At 37.9% G+C, this 13,996-nt stretch overlaps 1 pseudogene; it reads right to left on the bottom strand.

Annotated features, from left to right (window-relative positions):
• LOC102865304 lies at window positions 1–470 on the bottom strand (annotated as a pseudogene).
• Window positions 471–13,996: the final 13,526 nt, after the last annotated feature.

Raw genomic sequence — 13,996 nt, 5'->3', positions numbered from 1 at the left:
TTACTGAAGTGGCTGACCACGTCCACGACCAAATGCCTCTAAACTGGAATTCAGCTGCTGCCCCAGCCCCAGCCTCAGCTTTCTTGTCGGCATCAGGAGGCACTGCGCTCCATCTGCATGTGTCTCTGTCAGCCTCCCCTCGAGTCAATCTTGCAGGTCGTTCACCTTCCAGACCTTTAAGTCTCAGGATGGCTGCAGCTCAAGGCAATCTCGGGATAGATGGAGGTAATCACGTAGCTATTGGATACCCTCGTTGATAAGGTACCAGTAGAAATGACTCCAGGTGAACTGTTCCTTCACATAACCTGGTGACCTGAGACTCTGAATGGCCTTCATAACATGAAGGTTGGGCACGTTTTTGTCTGTCAGTTCAGGGTGCTTTAGCATCTGGACAACCTTCTTGGTCACCATCACCCCCACCTTAAAAGGAGTTCATATAAGTCAATCCGGTTTTTCTTGGGCATCAACATTGTGATGGTGGATGTGTCCAGAGTTGGGACTGAGATTTTTTTTTTAAGAAATTAGATTTAGGGCTCATTCTACTTTGATCTGACTTCATTAGCATGATAAAAGGAATTACTTATTAAAAAAAGGAATTATTTATTTCTAAATAATACTTTTTAGGTATAGTAATTGTTGCTCTTGTGTGTCTTTGAGTTGGAACCTACTCATGGCTGACCCTCCAGCAAATTTTCAGAGGTGGTAAATCACAAGAGAAGAAGAGCTGTGGGTGAGCATCAACACTACTGGTAAGTATATTCATTTTCTCCTGGACACAAGAGCCTACTATTTGGTCCTAAAAGCCTTCTGAGGTCCCAACTCTTCTCACTATTTCTTAGTTGTTGGAATTGACTGACGGAAAACCTCATAAGCAGTTCCTTCCTTCACCTCTGCCTTGTATGCGGACTTCTAAGCTGTAAAACCCAGTGGTAGATGGAATTTGCTCTAGAACTTAAGAACAATAAATGACATAGTTGAGCCTCTACATCTTGTGGTTCCTAACCTTTATACCATAATAGACAAAGTGCTAGTCAATAGGCCTTTATTTTAAGAACTACCTTCCCTCTGTAACTTGATTTGTGCCACTATTAGAACCTCTACTTGGAATATTATTGCTTTTTAATTTTTGACTCATGTACTTCTAACTTGTTAGTTAAATTAGTGTCTTCTAGGCTGCAACAGTTCCATGATACATCTTCAAGGATATGAACATGTATGGCTAAGCACAATTAATAACAGTGCATCTAAATTCCAAAATCAAATCAATCTCCACAACAGTCTACGTGTTTCCTATTGCCAAAGGAGCCCTTTAGAGTAGTGAGAGAAGATCTTCACCCTGAAACCCACAGCGTCCCTTTTCAGCAGGAAGTAGCTAAGAGAATACGCCTTCCCTTTTGCTTATGAATCAGGGTGAAGTCTTTCTCAGGGAGGAGTGATAGGGAATGGCAAGGGACACATTGACAAAGGAGATTAATCAGAACTGGCTTTGACAAGCACTGTGGCAATGGGACAATTAAAACAGACTTTCAAGGGGAAAAAAAAAGAGGAATGAACTGAGGGGAGGGTAGATAAAATAGTGCAACAACGAAAGAATGGAAACCCAAACTCTCTGTAAATGTTCATTAAAATTAATAAAATTTAATAAAAAACCAATAAGATTGCTTAATCTTTTTCTTGCATGACACTTGTATTTGAACCTCTGAGCTGGCAGCAGACTTACCCACTAAACCACCACAGCTCCCTCAAGGGATTGCTATTAGGTGCCAGCAAGTCAACTATGACTCATAGTGACCTACTGAACAACAAATCTTACCCCTACCCTAACCTGTGCCATCCTGACCATCTCTGACATACTGGGATCTGTTGTTACAGTCACTGTGTCAGCTCATCTCGTAAGGGTCTTCCTCTATTTCTTTGACTTTCCATCTTTCCAAACATGATGTCTTTTTCCAGGGACCGCCCCCTACTAACAACATTCCCAAAGCATGTGAAATCAAGTTTTACCATCCTTGCCACTAAGGAGCACACTGGTTGCACTTGCTCCAAGACAGACTTGTGGTCCATGGAATAGTTAGTAATTTCCTCCAACATCACTATTCGAAGACATAAATTCTTCTTCTGTAATTCTTACTCACTGTCAAACTTTCAGGTGCATAGGAAGTAATTTTAAAAAATCCTAACTTGGACCAGGCACATCTTACTCTCTAAATTGACACCCTTGCTCTTTATCTCTTTGGGGAAGCTCTTGCAAACAGATTTTCTCATTGAAATTTTGGATTTCTTGATTGCTGCTACCACGGGTGTTAACTTTGGATCCAAGTAAAAGAAAATTGTTGATAAGTTCAGTCCTTTCTCCATCATGTTGCTTGATGGCATACTGGCGAAGATTTTCATGTTCTTCATGTTGAAACATAATCTGTATTGAAGGCTGTAGTCTTTGATCTTCTGCAGTAAATGCTTCAAATCTTCTTCATCTTCAGCAGCAAGGCTGGCTCATCTGTATAACCCAGGTTGTTGATGAGTCCTCCTCCAATCCTGATGCCACATTCTTCTTCATTTAGTTCACCTTTTCAAATTATTTACTCATCATGCAGATAGAATAGGTATGAAGAAAGGATACACCATTGACACACAACATTCCTGATTTTAAACCATGCAGTATTCCTTTGCTCTGTTCATACAACTGCTTATTGTCCTATGTGGAGGTTTCACATGAGCACAATTAAGTGTTTCGGAATTCCAATTCTTCTCAATGCTGTCTGTCCTTTGTTATGACCCACACAGTCAATGAATGCCTTTGAATAGTCAATAAAACACCAGTAAACATCTTTTCATTACTCTCTGCTTTCAGGCAAGATTTTTGCCTTTGGGTTGGCAGGGCAACTCCTTATTCACTAGGTCACCAGAGTCCCTGAATTATCTAGTGGACCCTAAATGCTATTACAAGTGTCCTTATGAAAGAAGCAGGGGATGATTTGATAAACAAAGAGAAGGTGATATGACATGGAGTACAGAGAAGTTAGAACACGATGTCCTTGAAGATTAGAGTTATGAACCAAAAAATACCATCAGCCACCAGGAATTGGAAGGTAAAAGGAACAGATTCCTTCCTAGAGCCTGCAGAGGAAGATAGGCTTTGTGAGACACCTTAATTCAACTCAATGGTAGAGTTCAAACTTCTGGCCCTCCAGAAGTGTAAACATGAATGTTTATAGTGTTAATCCACCTAAGATTAGAGGGAGATTCATCAACAACCTGTACTATGCAGATGCCACAACTATGCTTGCCCAAAGAGGACTTGAAGCACTTGCTGCATAAAATAAAGGACTATTGCTGTTGTTAAGTGCCGCCAAGTGTCCTGCGACTCATAGTGACCCTATATACAACAGCTCTGAACCCTGCTCTATCTTGAACCAATTTCATTGTCTCTGACACACCTACCTCCATTATCCCAGTCACTGAGATCCATCTCTTCCAAGGTCTTCCTCTCTTGTGCTGTCCCTCCACACTTCCAAGCATAAAGGTCCACAACCTGTACTATGGATTGCATCCCAACATCAAGAAAACAAAAATCCTCACCACTAGTCAATAGGCAGTATCACTATAGATAGGAGAAAGGATTGAAGTTCTTTACGATTTCATCTTACGTGGATCCACAATCAATATCCTTAGCATGAGCACTCAGGAAATCAAAAGACAAGTTGCATTGGGAAAACCTGCTGTCAAGGACCTCTCCAGAGTGATAAAGAGCTATAATGTCAATCTAATGGATAAGGTGCACCTGATCCAAGCCATGGTCTTTTCAATTCCTTGATATACATCTGAAAGCTAGACAATCACTAAGGATGACAGAAAAAAGAATGTAAGCCTTTGAGTTGTGGTGTTGCTGTAAAGGGAACAGATGGGCCCTGGGGGTGGCTGAGTATGACTTCTACCTGCTTCAAAAAGGGAAACTGTCCCCATTACTAGATAATTTATACAGATAATAGAGAAATAATTTCTTGGTCAGACAGACCCCTGCCCCATCCCCTGTACTCCTGCACCTCTTTATACCAACCATTCGAGTCTGATATTCATTGTTGAGTCACGAACTTCAATCACAGTTGTGGGGTTTATTAGGGAAATAAACTGGAGTGTGAGCAAGGCAAAGAACATCATACAAGTCCAGGTTCCAGCAGTCTCAAGCCAGATTAATTCTTCAGTTTAGTAAACATTTTAGTTCAATTCAGTAGCACAAATTCATATCACCCAGCAAGGTTTGCCTTAGAGCAATTGCAAGTTAACTTCTCTTTCAATCAAGTAAGCAAATTCTGTTCTGCATATATATTAAAAAGGTATGGAGATAAAACACATCCTGGTGTATACCCTTCCCGATTTTGAACCATGCAGTGTTTCCTTGCTTTGTTCTGATGACTGCCTCCCATTCCAGAGAAAGGTGACCCAACAGAGTACGGAAATTATCGAACAATACTATTACTATCCTTTTGGTACAACGACTCTGCATACTCTTTCCATCTTCTTTTAATACTTCCTGGATCATATAATATTCTGCCCAAAGCATCCTTAAGTATTGCAACTAGAGGTCTGAATTTGCTGTTCAGTTCCTTGAGCTGAAGAAATGCTGAGTGAGTTCAGCCCTTTTGATTTTCTGACTCCAGCTCCTTATTCCCATACCTTTTCAATCTATATGCAGAACAGATTATCTGGGAGGCTGGGCTCTATGGAGAGAAATGTGGCATCACGATTGGAGGAAGATTCATCAACAATCTGTTATGCCAATGACACAATCCTGATTGCTGATACTGAGGAGGACCTGAAGCACTTGCTGTGGAAGGTCAAGGATGGCAGTTTCAATATGGATTGAGAACAGCTTTGGTTTGCAAGACTCCACGGTCGACATTCTTGGTACCAGCAGCCAGCAAATAAAAAAAAAATGTATTGCAATGGGAAAGTCTGCTGTTAGAGACCACTCCAAAGTCCTGAAGAGCAATGATGTCACCCTGGATACTAAGGTGCACCAGATACAGTCCATGGTCTTTGCTATGCGTCAGAGAGCTGGACAATGACTAGGGATGATAGAAGAATTGATGCCTTTGAGTTGTGGTGTTGGAGAAGAGTACTAAATATAACATGGACTATTAGGAAAAACCAACACGTTCGTCCAAGAGAGGCTGCTCCTTAGAGGCAGGGATTTTGAAGCTTCATTTGACATACTTTGGACATGCTGCAAGGAGGGAACAATACTTGCAGAGGGACATCATGCTTGGGAGTGTGGAGGGACAGTGCAAGAGAGGAAGAGCCTCTATGAGGTGGATTGATTCAGTGACTGGGGTAGTTGGGATAGGTGTGTCGGAGACAGTGAGATCGGTACAGGATAGAGCAGGGGTTAGGGCTGTTGCGTAGGGTTTCTATGAGTCACAGGTGACTTGACGGCACATAACAACCACCACCACTATTAATATCACATGTAAGCAAGATTCTGCTGAAAATGAACCAAAACCACCTGGGACAGCAGCACATTAACAGAAAACAGCCAGATGTGCAGGCTGTGTTTAGAAGAGGTTGTGGCACTAGGAATATTATAGGTGGATCTTGGCTGAAAGCAAAGAGTGCCAGAGGAATGTCTATCTGTGTTTCATTGACTATGCAAAGGCATTTGACTGTGTGGATCACAACAAACTGAGGCTAACTCGAGAAGGATGGGAATCCCAGAACACTTGATTGTGCTTATGTGAAAGAATGACTAGAAGGGATGATATCTGAATGCCAGAATTAGCAGCATGCAGAGTAATCTTAGTGGCTTTTAAAGAGTGGTTTTTCCATGGTAGTCTGGCATGACAAGAGGAAAAGTAAGAAGACAATAGTGATGGTGAGAACAAAGGCAATTTATAGAAAAGGTACATGCTAGCCAGAAAGAAGAGTCATCCTCTAAAAGGAATATATTCCAGGCCACACCCCAGGGGAACTCCTTTACACTCTATTATTGCTCTGATAAATAACATCAGGGAGTGTTGCATTCCATCCTAATACTTTTACAACTATTTGGTTTAACAGACTGGGGGAATCATTACAGTGCTTCCATATTATAAATCATACACATATATTTGGGACGGGGACATAATTCAATCCATGATCATTTAGAAACAAATTATTTTTGAGCTTCTGTCATCTTATGTCAAAATGCAAAATGCATTTGAGGTGAAATATCAACCATGAAATTTGGGATTTAGGTGAGTAATTCCATACTTTAAAATGCCCTTTTGATTCAGAAGGGTCCAAAGAGCCTATCTTTGAGTCACCTAATTTTGTAATGGGACACATTATAAAGTTAAACACAAGGAAAATTACCACACATCATATATGATAAAGGACAGTAGTTTCAGAGAAGGGGGAAATTGAAGGCAATTCTTTGGATATTTTGGGGAGAAAATGGGCAAATGATTCTTTCTAAGGGTTATTCATCAACTGTGAACTCTAAAGTACTGTCTATCATTTACAAAGAAAAGAAAATCCATAACAAAAACCAGTGCTTCTCAAATTTATTATTAGTTCCTAGCATTCTGGGGGTTCTTTAGTATTCTATTCTATCCTATTCTATTCTATTCTATTAATTCTATTCTATTCTTATCCTATCCTATCCTATTCATATTGCTTATAATGCAATCCAATTATCTTAAACAATATAGAATAATTAAGACATTTTACCTTGTTTCTTCAAAGATGCATTCTGTAAATATAGTTTTTCTTGTCCCTCAGAAAATACTACAGACATTTCAATGGGAGAGATTGTTTCTTCACAATCTTTCAATTATAATATGCTTCCAAGTAGCAGTGGTGACAGTTTGTTGTTAGGTGCTTGGAGTGGAGTATAACTTATAGCGACCCTATGAAAAAGCAGATGTGAACTCTGTCCTATCTGATGCCATCCTTACCATCTCTGACACACTTGAGCCCACTGCTGCAGTCATTGCATCAATCCATCTCGTTGAGGTCTGCTCTTTTGCTGACCCTTCACATTTCCAAAGATGATGTCCCTTTCCACGGAATAGCTTTTACTAGCAACATGCCCAAAGTATGTGAGACAAAGCTTTGCCATCCTGAAGCACTCTGGATGCCCTTTCTCCAAGACATATCTGCTCTTTTTGGCAGTCCATGAGATAGTCGGGATACTTCTCTAACACCATAGCACAAAGGCATCAGTTTCTCTGTCTTCCTTATTCATTGTCTAGTTCTCAGAGACATAGTGTTTGAGAAGATCATAGCTGGAATTGGGCACACCTTGGTCTTTTAAGTAACATACTGCTCCTTAGTAATTTGGAGAGATCCCTGACAGCATATTTTCCCAATGTAATTTGTCTTTTCATCTCCTGACGGTTGGTAATAATGATGGTGATTGTGGATCCAAGTAAAAAAATTGAGAGGACAGTTTAGGTTTCTGTTAATAATGGTACCTGCTGACTTCCACTTTAAAAAATGACATTATTTAATTTTTAATTATTGAGATGTGTAAGTTTAAAATTTGTGTTCTGAAAACAAGTCCTCTGCAAAAAAGCTTCTCTCAGTAATTTGACTACATATTTTCTTAACGATAACTTTTGATGAGCAGTTTTTTTAAATTATCATTTATCAACTTTTATTGTCATTACTTTAGTATGACTAAGCACTTTGGCCTAAATATTCCACAAGTATTCTCATTTTCTTCTAGGTCTAGGACTCATTGCCAATTAATTCCTCTGCATGGTGTGAGGGAGGGCCATGTCTCCTCCCTACCCCTCACTGGATACTCCTGCCATCCATCCAACAGCACTGCCAATCAGGTCAGCAGTTCAAATCCACCAGTGGCTCATCAGAATATGGGCAAGTCAATAAAGGTTTACAGTCTCGGAAACCTGATAAAGAAACTTTGCAGAAAAGACTCTCTCCTCCACCCCTACATTAGAATGCTCTGACATCTTGGTTGGCTCAACTGACTACGAATGTGTTTCTCTCTTGACTTTACTCTCTTCCATTGATGAGCAGGCCTATCTTTCCACCAACTACACTTTGCTTATTACAATCAGCAGGAAGTCTAGAAATCAGGTAATGTGTGTTTGCCAATTTAGTTTTTTAAAAAATAATCCTCAGAACTGTTTTTGCTATTTTATTTCCTTTATTCTCCAAATTAACATTTTAAGCCAGCTTCTAGATGTTTACAAGCAGTTTGCTGGGATTGTGATTGAGATTGCATTTAATCTTTGTATCATTTAGGAGGGAAATCATGAATATGGTATTTCTTGCCGAAGATTTTTTAGGGCTTTTACAATTTCCCTAAGCCATATTTTATAGCTTTTGGTGTAGAAATATTGCATATATCTTAATATTAAAATACATTAACTTTAATATATTTTAGTTTATGCTAATATGTTTTAAAATTTTTAATTTTATAATTGTTTAAATTTTTATATAAAAATTCCTTGATTTTTATATATCGACCCAGCTTTCTGGGTCCTGTGACCCTGCTATACTTACTTTTTAGTTCTAGTAGTCATTTATGTATTTCTGAGTATGTTTTATATAAGGCCATTAAATTAAGAAAATATGATAAAAATTTGGGGGGCCAAAAAAAGTTCCTAATTAGGGATAAAGAAAAGCTGGAAAGTCAGCTTCAACAATGGGTTGAAACTTGTCTCTCTAGTCAAAAGAACATCAGCTTACAAAGCTAGTAAGAAAGTATCTGTCATTTCCCAAGCACTGACTGTGGGTTAGGAATATTTGGTACATTATCTTATTTAAACTTCATGCAAGATTTGTAAATTACACATTGCCCACTAGAATTTATGGATGAAATGCAGAAAGGCTAAATGTACTAACACTGACTCAGACAGTTCTAAAATTGAGGGAGCCATTTGACGTGATGAATCGTTCACCAAAGGTATGATTGAAGTCACTGAATTAGATGACACTCTAAGAAAAAAATACTAACAATGTAGATAAATGATTTAAAGTACTTCCTCCACTCCACCCCCTTGAATCCCCAAGGCAAGAAGAACACACAGTATATTCGGGAAAGATGTCGACAAGGAATAGTAAGTGAACCTTTTTCAGATCTTCAGTGGAAGAACTCTATTTTTTAGACAGACTATTTGATTTGAATTCTACCATGAATAAATTACTTAATTTCTCTATGCCTATTTCTTTCTTTATAATGTGGAGATAACAATCTTCCCTGAATGGGTTGATTTTTGAAAATAAAATGAGAAACTACGTGCTAATGTACTGGCCATGGTCTCTGGTACAACAGGTACTCAGTGAATACCTGCCGAAATGACAAGACAGAGGTGACTACCTAATTTGTACAAATGTCAAAGTATGTTCTAGCCTAATTTGTACAAATGTCAAAGTATGTTCTAGGAAGTTTTTATGAAAATGTTATGAATAAATTGGCTGTGTAGGGGGTACCATGCTGCTAACCTCCAAGTCAGCAGTCTGTACCCACTAGCTGCTCCTCCTATAAAGATGTACGGCCTTGGACCCTGACGGGGAGTCAGAATGAGTCAGAAACAACTCAACAGTGGTGAGCTTTGGGTTTGGTAAATAGGTTAAATATTTACTTTCCTTATATTTTGCTCAAAGTTAAATCACAGCACATATTTCTGATTAAGGATTACAATTAGTTGCATTTTGAAACTAAACAGCTTACCTTGGTACTTCACGGAAACAATGACTTTTCATCTAGTTACAGCTTTCCCATTTGTCCACCCTCCCCCAGCCTCGGCAACCATCTGCCAAACTGGTACTTCTAGAAATCCACCTTCAACTCCTCGAAATTGTCTTTCAGTCAATTTTGAATTCTGAAACCCTTTCATTCCAACAGTCTAAGAATATACTCCTGCCCTCAGTCCAGCAAGTGACTGTTTTAACTTCGACAGTGGGCATTTCCTTGGTGCAGGCCATCTCTATCTCTCAATAAACTTTATTTAAGCAGGTATTTTGATGTTGCTTTTTCATGGGGTTTCTAAGGCTATAACTTTACTGGAGAAAACAGTTTCCTACTTCTCCCTTAAAGCAGAGAGTGGATTTAAACTGTTTACCTTTCAGTTTGTAGTCCAATAAACGATGTATTATGGCATGGTGGCTCCTAAACTTACTAGGGCAACTAAATGTCTTCTAACAGTTTCGTTCCATAGTCACCCAATAATAACAAAGGAAGGATTGTGAGCCATATTTAAGCTGAGCTACTTGGTCAAGATTTTTTATTAGAGTTGGACATTTTTTTAGCAGGAGACAGTGGGAAATTTATTTCTGTACTTCCTGATAACAATGAAGAAAAAAATGCTCCATGATTATTTTCACATTTACATATGATCTGTCTTCCAGAGCAAAAGAGATTGCCATAGTATTCTTTTGTTCTTCAGTATCTTTCCCCTTGTTTGTTTGATTCACCCATATATTTACATTTTAAAGTACCACCATTTATAGTCCAAAGGATTGTAAAACACTAAGAAGCAATGGTTTCTCTCCTTGTATCAGGAAGGAAGGTGGGGCAACAGGTAAACTACATAAATTCCCAGATTCATAATTTAGGGGTTCCTCACCTGGATGATATAAATGGCTAACTGCAAGCTGACAAAGCCGAGAGGTTGTCTATTCAAATCCACTCAGATTTACCTTGAAAGAAAGGCCTGCTAATCTAATTCCAAAAGGTCAAAACCACTGTAAACTCATGGTTTTCTATTTTCATACAGTAGTACTTATTTTATGGGGGACAATGCACAATTTCTCAATAAGGATGTTCAAGAAAAATGCTTAGATATCACCATCTGTAAGCACCCAAATTCCCTTTAGGATGCTCTGTGGATCTTGAAGTAACAAATGGCCACGTGGCAGGTAAAGGTATTCTGAAGCTCAAAACAGTCCTAGGTCAAAAGTCAACAAGAAAACAGAGATTTTAGTTTCACAATTACAAGAATGAGCTTCAGATTTGTTATCTGCTCTATTTAACACCTCACTTTTAGCTGGCTAGAAAATTCAGCAATAACCCACTGAGACTGTTCTAACCAACACGTAAGAATATATTAATTCCCCAAGAGATGTCTAAAGCATTAGACATAATCTAAGACTTTAGACATTTCTCATCAGTTCTAGAATACAGTTTGGATCTATTTATTTAGTGTCTCTTTATACATCTTCTAATTTTCTATGAACAGTCTTTAAATTTATTGAGTAAGGTAATGTTCATGAACTTGTTGCAAAATTTCTATTTGGACGCACTTGTTAAAACCTATTCCCAGACTTCTCCTATGAAGATCAAGAGTAGTAATTTGGAATGGTATGGGAGTGTTTACAAAAAATATCTTGAGTCATTCTCATCAATTAAGATGGGAAGCTGGGCATTCAGGAATATATATATTTAATGTACATTAGCAAAGTGGAAAGCTAACAATACAGGTAGGGAGCTAACAAATGCCAACTTAGAAAATATTGTTGTTATGTGTCATTGAGTCACTTGCGACTCATAGTGACCCTATATGTACAAGAGCCCTAAATGTCGTTCTATCCTGTGCCAACCTCGCTGTCTCAAACACATTCATTCCCACCACTCCACTCACAGAGTCGATCCATCTTATCGAGGGTCTTCCTCTCCTTCGCCGCCCCTCCCCTCTGCCAAATATGATGTCGCTCTCCAAGGACCAGTCCCTCCTTGTAACATGCCCAAAGTATGTCAGACGAAGCTTCAGAATCCTTGACTCCAAGGAGCATTCTGGCTTCACCCTCTCCAGGACAAACCTGTTTGTTCTCCTAGCAGTCCATGGTATATTCAACACTCTTTTCCAGCACCACAGCTGAAAGGCATCAATTCTCTTTCTGTCATCCCTATTCACTGTCCAACTATAGTATAAATATACATATATCTTGCCTCCAATATTTACTTGTGATGTTTTATGTTCATTATAATCCATGCCTAAGCATCCTAGTTTAATTTTATGCTATACATGTATACAAAACTTTTCCCAGCACTGAGGAAAACAAGTGAAGTGGTAAGAAATCTACACCATAAATGCTTGTTCATCAAATTTATTGAACATTCAGAAAACCAGACCATGATAGGTTAAAAAGAAAGCACCAAAAAATTACTACACATTAATACCTGAGCAGAGACAGAAGGCAGATATTTATCCATTAAAACCCCTACCATAATGCTAAAACACAGGTAAAAAAATTCACAACACTCTACAGAATACAGTAAGAAGCACTTTTTGTGACTTACAACCAGTTATATGTAATGTTAACTATACCATACAAAAATACACAACATAATGGGTTCAGTACACTATACATTGTACAAAGTACTGGAGATCATGCATTTTTAAATGGAAACATCAGTAAGGTAGAAATAATTTTTCAGTATATTCTATAGGACAATTTCTTTTGCCCTGTCAAGTATTGTTATAAAGTACTGCACTTTCCTGATGATAACAAAATCATCAATTTGTAAAGAAATGATTACTGCACCCGTCTCAGCATAACAGAGATCCTGTTCTCTATAAACTTTTACCTGTGCTATAAAAGTGATGCAGGTAAACAGTCATTTATTTTCTTTTACTACCTATTTTTGCCCCAACTCACTTTCATCTCAATTTTATCATGTTTTAAGGAAAGGTAAAGTTTTCCTTTCATATATTTTTAGAGAAATTTAACCTTTTGTCTTTGTCAGGGAGGTAGTGAAGGTGAAATGAAAAGAATAAAAAAGATGTCGAGTTAATGCTAAAAATTGGAGTTAAATATATAAACAGTAAAAAAAGAAATCTTTATGTAAAAAATATGTCAATTCTGTCTTGATACCTTTGAAAGAATTATGAAGGAAAAAGAAACATGAAAAAAAATGATAAAAAAGAAATTGCTTAGATTTGAGTTTAATTGCTGAAAAGCTATTTCTGGGTAAATTAAGTTTATTTTCAATATATACCATATATGGGCTTCAATAACTTGAGGAAAAATTAGCACGTTTTAAAAAAGAATGGATTATTCATTAATAAGGTAAAAAATTACATTTGAAAATCAATTTTTCCATTTGTAATAAATCCAAAACAGAGGTGCGCTACCTTAGAAAACAATTTTGAAATGTTAGGCAAATGTAATTTTTTACCTCTATGAAGCATAATTTTAATTTGAAATTAGAACTGTGGAAATTAAAGAAGCCCACTACAGTAAATAGTTCTATAAATACTAAGGGAAACGCTGGACAATGTAAAAAAAAATACCCAAACAAAAACCCCACAAGCTTTTATTTTACCAACCCTGAAAAAAGGATTTGGGTCTGATATGAAAAGACCACTTTTAAGAAAATTGTTGTTGTTGTTATGTGCCATTGAGTCGTTTGTGACTATGTATAAGAGCCCTAAATACTGTTCTACCCTGTGCCAACCTCGCTGTCTCAAACACACTCATTCCCACCACTCCACTCACAGAATGAATCCATCTCATCGAAGGTCTTCCTCTCCTGTGCTGTCCCTCCACTCTCCCAAACAGGATGTCCCTCTCCAAGGACCAGTACCTCCTTGCAACATAGTTTTAAAGTTAGAGGGCATTCCTTTATCATTTTAAGGCACACTCCATTTTATCCCGAATAACTATTGGTTCAAGGTCACAGTGATGATACATACTAAATTCTGGTCTAGTTTCGCACAGGTACATTGCTACACTTACAGTAATTAAGTCCTAAATAATGCAATCACTTAAGATAATATATTTAAGTCATTTTTTAAAAAAGTCAATACATAGTACAATCCCTTATGTTATATATATATATTAGAGAATTATAGGGTTCCCCCCCTTTTTATTCCACAGTGGTGGAGGAAAATTTCTTTCTACCAGCATCTCAACAAATATGTATTTAATTATGTAGAATAACTGGTTAAATTAAATACCATTTGACCCAGCAATTCCACTACTGGGAATATACCCTGAAGAGACCATAGCTGACATCCAAGCAGATATATGCACACCCATGTTTATT

The sequence above is a fragment of the Elephantulus edwardii genome, unplaced genomic scaffold (assembly GCF_000299155.1).
Source record: "Elephantulus edwardii isolate Elephantulus edwardi_28Jun2011 unplaced genomic scaffold, EleEdw1.0 scaffold00001, whole genome shotgun sequence".
In the NCBI taxonomy this organism is placed as follows: Eukaryota; Metazoa; Chordata; class Mammalia; order Macroscelidea; family Macroscelididae; genus Elephantulus; species Elephantulus edwardii.
Note: the sequence above shows the minus strand (reverse complement) of the source record. Positions and strands in the feature narration are given on the sequence as shown.